The sequence below is a fragment of the Piliocolobus tephrosceles genome, chromosome 11 (assembly GCF_002776525.5).
Source record: "Piliocolobus tephrosceles isolate RC106 chromosome 11, ASM277652v3, whole genome shotgun sequence".
Classification (NCBI taxonomy): domain Eukaryota; kingdom Metazoa; phylum Chordata; class Mammalia; order Primates; family Cercopithecidae; genus Piliocolobus; species Piliocolobus tephrosceles.
In genome coordinates, this window is record NC_045444.1 from 89,343,772 (window position 1) to 89,349,771 (window position 6,000).

At 39.6% G+C, this 6,000-nt stretch overlaps 1 protein-coding gene and 1 non-coding gene across 3 annotated transcripts in view; one reads left to right on the plus strand and one right to left on the minus strand.

Moving 5' to 3' along the window:
- Positions 1–6,000, plus strand: part of CARF (calcium responsive transcription factor) — an 85,842-nt gene that overhangs the window by 4,967 nt on the left and 74,875 nt on the right. For both annotated transcript variants that reach the window (XM_023219172.2, XM_023219166.2), the window contains exon 2: positions 256–418. The gene's annotated coding sequence lies outside the window, so the exon portion shown is untranslated. The remainder of the gene's footprint in view (positions 1–255; positions 419–6,000) is intronic.
- Positions 3,269–3,402, minus strand: LOC111549379. The gene has a single exon (XR_002733711.2). It is a non-coding gene; the product is annotated as a small nucleolar RNA SNORA70 (small nucleolar RNA).

Genomic DNA, 6,000 nt, shown 5'->3' on the forward strand with positions numbered 1-6,000 from the left:
AGAATTTAAATATTCCAAATCCCTCATTTTAGACAAGGAAACAGGCACAGAGAGATTGTCATCTGTCCCAAGATACATGCAGTTATCTGTAAAGTCAGTCCTTGTCTTTAGTTCTTTTCAACTGAGTCAATTGATGGTTCTACCACACCAGGCTGATAATGGTTATTTTAAAATAAAACCTTCATAACAAAATCTAATGCATTTCTTTATGTGTGGAAAAATAAAATATACATTAAATACCTTCTCATTACACAGAAAATGCTGCTGTGAAGACCCAATTAAAGCTTTCACATAAATGAAGCTACAGCTATCATGATTCAGTGCCCCCAAAGAAAGAACTTCAGTGGACAAGAAAGGACATTTCTGGGGTAGTAGAATGCTTGAGGCCTGGAATTTAAACCTGACCCACTATCTGAAGGTAATGTTTTTTAACTAATTGAAAGTAGCAACTTTATTTTAAAAAGTTAACTATTGTCTATTACATATTTAAAAAGTCAAATTACCTTTTGTATAAGATATTTTGTTCAATTTATGTTTATCAGTTGGAAAAAACTTTTTTTTATTATACTTTAAGTTCTAGGGAACATGTGCACAACGTGCAGGTTTGTTACATATGTATACGTGTGCCACGTTGGTGTGCTGCACCCATCAACTCGTCAGCACCCATCAACTCGTCATTTACATCAGGTATAACTCCCAATGCGACCCCTCCCCCTCCCCCATCCCCCCTCCCTCCTCCCCCCTCCCCACCAATAGGCCCTGGTGTATGATGTTCCCCTTCCTGTGTCCAAGTGATCTCATTGTTCAATTCCCACCTATGAGTGAGAACATGCAGTATTTAGTTTTCTGTTCTTGAAATAGTTTGCTGAGAATGATGGTTTCCAGCTGCATCCATGTCCCTACAAAGGACATGAACTCATCCTTTTTTATGGCTGCATAGTATTCCATGGTGTATATGTGCCACATTTTCTTAATCCCGTCTGTCACTGATGGACATTTGGGTTGATTCCAAGTCTTTGCTATTGTGAATAGTGCCACAATAAATATACATGTGCTTGTGTCTTTACAGCAGCATGATTTATAATCCTTTGGGTATATACCCAGTAATGGGATGGCTGGGTCATATGGTATTTCTAGTTCTAGATCCTTGAGGAATCGCCATACTCTTTTCCACAATGGTTGAACTAGTTTACAATCCCACCAACAGTGTAAAAGTGTTCCTGTTTCTCCACATCCTCTCCAGCACCTGTTATTTCCTGACTTTTTAATGATTGCCATTCTAACTGGTGTGAGATGGTATCTCATTGTGGTTTTGATTTGCATTTCTCTGATGGCCAGTGATGATGAGCATTTTTTCATGTGTCTGTTGGCTGTATGAATGTCTTCTTTTGAGAAATGTGTGTTCATATCCTTTGCCCACTTTTGGATGGGGTTGTTTGTTTTTTTCTTGTAAATTTGTTTGAGTTCTTTGTAGATTCTGGATATTAGCCCTTTGTCAGATGAGTAGATTGCAAAAATTTTCTCCCATTCTGTAGGTTGCCTGCTCACTCTGATGGTAGTTTCTTTTGCTGTGCAGAAGCTCTTTAGTTTAATTAGATCCCATTTGTCAATTTTGGCTTTTGTTGCCGTTGCTTTTGGAGTTTTAGACATGAAGTTTTTGCCCATGCCTATGTCCTGAGTGGTATTACCTAGGTTTTCTTCTAGGGATTTTATGGTGTTAGGTCTAACTTTTATGTCTCTAATCCATCTTAAATTAATTTTCATATAAGGAGTAAGGAAAGGATCCAGTTTCAGCTTTCTACTTATGGCTAGCCAATTTTCCCAGCACCATTTATTAAATAGGGAATCCTTTCCCCATTTCTTGTTTTTCTCAGGTTTGTCAAAGATCAGATGGCTGTAGATGTGTGATGTTATTTCTGAGGGTTCTATTCTTTCCATTGGTCTATATCTCTGTTTTGGTACCAGTACCATACTGTTTTGGTTACTGTAGCCTTGTAGTATAGTTTGAAGTCAGGTAGCGTGATGCCTCCAGCTTTGTTCTTTTGACTTAGGATTGTCTTGGCAATGCGGGCTCTTTTTTGGTTCCATATGAACATTAAAGCCGTTTTTTCCAATTCTGTGAAGAAAGTCATTGGTAGCTTGATGGGGATGGCACTGAATCTATAAATTACCTTGGGCAGTATGTCCATTTTCACAATAGTGATTCTTCCTGTCCATGAGCACGGAATGTTCTTCCATTTGTTTGTGCCCTCTTTTATTTTCCTGAGCAGTGGTTTGTAGTTCTCCCTGAAGAGGTCCTTTACATCCCTTGTAAGTTGGATTCCTAGGTATTTTATTCTCTTTGAAGCTATTGTGAATGGGAGTTCATTCATGACTTGGCTCTCTCTTTGTCTCTTACTGGTGTATAAGAATGCTTGTGATTTTTGCCCGTTAATTTTGTATCCTGAGACTTTGCTGAAGTTGCTTATCAGCTTAAGGAGATTTTGGGCTGAGACAATGGGGTTTTCTAAATATACAATCATGTCATCTGCAAACCGGGACAATTTGACTTCTTCTTTTCCTAACTGAATACCCTTTATTTCTTTCTCTTGCCTGATTGCCCTAGCCAGAACTTCCAACACTATGTTGAATAGGAGTGGTGAGAGAGGGCATCCCTGTCTTGTGCCAGTTTTCAAAGGGAATGCTTCCAGTTTTTGCCTGTTCAGTATGATATTGGCTGTGGGTTTGTCATGAATTGCTCTTTTTTTTTTTTTTAATATACTAATAATATTTATTGAGGGAATCAGGATAAAACTAAAATAACAAAGTACGTAAGAAAGAGGGGTAATTGAAGTGAAGGCATTTTTTTTTTTTAGGTGGGCAGGAAGTAGAATTTATTGGTGAGTATTAAGAGGGGGCAACACAGTGGAAGCCCTCATGAGTGCAGGGCCTGCCACTTGTCCAGAGCGCCACGATTGGGAACGTACTTGACCCATCTGGGATGAGCCGCTTCTCAGCCACCGTGTCTTCAAATTCATTGGCATTGAACTTGGTGAAGCCTCACTTCTTTGAGATGTGGATCTTCTGGCGGCTGGGGAGCTTGAACTTGGCCCTGCACAGGGCCTCAATCACATGCTCCTTGTTCTGCAGCTTGGTGCGGATGGACATAACTTGGCCAATGTGAACCCTGGCCACAGTGCCCTGGGGCTTTCCAATGGCACCTCGCATGCCTGTTTGGAGCCTACACTGGGGTAGTGCAAGGTCAGAAACATGAACATCCATCTGAAAGGTCTGTCTCCAATGTCCCTTAGAGCAACCCATACAACAAACAGGCTGCATCACTACCAGGCAAGCTGCTGTTTGCAGCCATTGCACACTGGGCCCCCATGAGGAAAGGAACTCAGTCGGCTTAATTGGCTGCAGGTGTCATGAATTGCTCTTATCGTTTTGACATAGGTTCCATCAATACCGAATTTATTGAGAGTTTTTAGCTTGAAGGGCTGCTGAATTTTGTCAAAGGCCTTTTCTACATGTATTGAGATAATCATGTGGTTTTTGTCTTTGGTTCTGTTTATATGCTGGATTATGTTTATTGATTTGCATATGTTGAACCAGCCTTGCATCCCAGGGATGAAGCCCACTTGATCATGGTGGATAAGCTTTTTGATGTGCTGCTGGATTCGGTTTGCCAGTATTTTATTGAGGGTTTTTGCATTGATGTTCATCAGGGATATTGGTCTAAAATTCTCTTTTTTTGTTGTGTCTCTGCCAGGCTTTGGTATCAGGATGATGCTGGCCTCATAAAATAAGTTAGGGAGGAGTCCCTCTTTTTCTATTGATGGGAATAGTTTCAGAAGGAATGGTACCAGCTCCTCCTTGTACCTCTGGTAGAATTTGGCTGTGAATCCATCTGGTCCTGGACTTTTTTTGGTTGGTAGGCTCTTAATTATTGCCTCAGTTTCAGAGCCTGCTATTGGTCTGTTCAGGGATTCAACTTTATTCCTGGTTTAGTCTTGGGAGAGTGTAAGTGTCCAGGAAATTATCCATTTCTTCTAGGTTTTCTAGTTTATTTGCATAGAGATATTTATAGTATTCTCTGATGGTAGTTTGTATTTCTGTGGGGTTGGTGGTGATATCCCCTTTATCATTTTTTATTGCGTCTATTTGTTTCTTCTCTCTTTTCTTCATTAGTCTTGCTAGCGGTTTATCAATTTTGTTGATCTTTCAAAAAACCAGCTCCTGGATTCATTGATTTTTTGGAGGATTTTTTGTGTGTCTATCTCCTTCAGTTCTGCTCTGATCTTAGTTATTTCTTGCCTTCTGCTATCTTTTGAATGTGTTTGCTCTACTCTAGTTCTTTTAATTGTGATGTTAGGGTGTCAGTTTTAGATCTTTCCTGCTTTCTCTTGTGGGCATTTAGTGCTGTAAATTTCCCTCTACACACTGCTTTAAATGTGTCCCAGAGATTCTGGTATGTTGTGTCTTTGTTCTCATTGGTTTCAAAGAACATCTTTATTTCTGCCTTCATTTCGTTATGTACCCAGTAGTCATTCAGGAGCAGGTTGTTCAGTTTCCATGTAGTTGAGCAATTTTGATTGAGTTTCTTAGTCCTGAGTTCTAGTTTGATTGCACTGTGGTCTTAGAGACAGTTTGTTATAATCTCTGTTCTTTTACATTTGCTGAGGAGTGCTTTACTTCCAACTATGTGGTCAGTTTTGGAATAAGTGCAATGTGGTGCTAAGAATGTATATTCTGTTGATTTGGGGTGAAGAGTTCTGTAGATGTCTATTAGGTCCAGTTGGTGCAGAGTTGAGTTCAATTCCTGGATATGCTTGTTAACTTTCTGTCTCGTTGATCTGTCTAATGTTGACAGTGGGGTGTTGAAGTCTCCCATTATTATTGTATGGGAGTCTAAGTCTTTTTGTAAGTCTCTAGGGACTTGTTTTATGAATCTGGGTGCTCCTGTATTGGGTGCATATATATTTAGGATAGTTAGCTCTTCCTGTTGAATTGATCCCTTTACCATTATATAATGGCCTTCTTTGTCTCTTTTGATCTTTGATGGTTTAAAGTCTGTTTTATGAGAGACTAGTATTGCAACCCCTGCTTTTTTTTTTTTCCATTTGCTTGGTAGATCTTCCTCCATCCCTTTATTTTGAACCTATATGTGTCTCTGCATGTGAGATGGGTCTCCTGAATACAGCAAACTGATGGGTCTTGACTCTTTATCCAATTTGCCAGTCTGTGTCTTTTAGTTGGACCATTTAGTCCATTTACATTTAAGGTTAATATTGTTATGTGTGAACTTGATCCTGTCATTATGATATTAGCTGGTTATTTTGCTCGTTAGTTGATGTAGTTTCTTCCTAGCATTGATAATCTTTACATTTTGGCATGTTTTTGTAGTGGCTGGTACCAGTTGTTCCTTTCCATGTTTAGTGTTTCCTTCAGGGTCTCTTGTAGGGCAGGCCTGGTGGTGACAAAATCTCTCAGCATTTGCTTTTTTGTAAAGGATTTTATTTCTCCTTCACTTATGAAACTTAGTTTGGCTGGATATGAAATTCTGGGTTGAAAATTCTTTTAATAATGTTGAATATTGGCCCCCACTCTCTTCTTGCTTGTAGAGTTTCTGCCGAGAGATCTGCTGTTAGTCTGATGGGCTTCCCTTTGTGTATAACCCGACCTTCCTCTCTGGCTGCCGTTAATATTTTTTCCTTCATTTCAACTTTGGTGAATCTGACAATTACGTGTCTTGGAGTTGCTCTTCTCGAGGAGTATCTTTGTGGTGTTCCCTGTATTTCCTGAATTTGAATGTTGGCCTGCCTTGCTAGGTTGGGGAAGTCTCCTGGATGATATCCTGCAGAGTGTTTTCCAACTTGGTTCCATTTTCCCCCTCACTTTCAGGCACACCAATCAGACGTAGATTTTGTCTTTTCACATAATCCCATATTTGTTGGAGGCTTTGTTCATTTCTTTTTCCTCTTTTTTCTTTACACTTCTCTTCTCGCTTCATTTCATTTT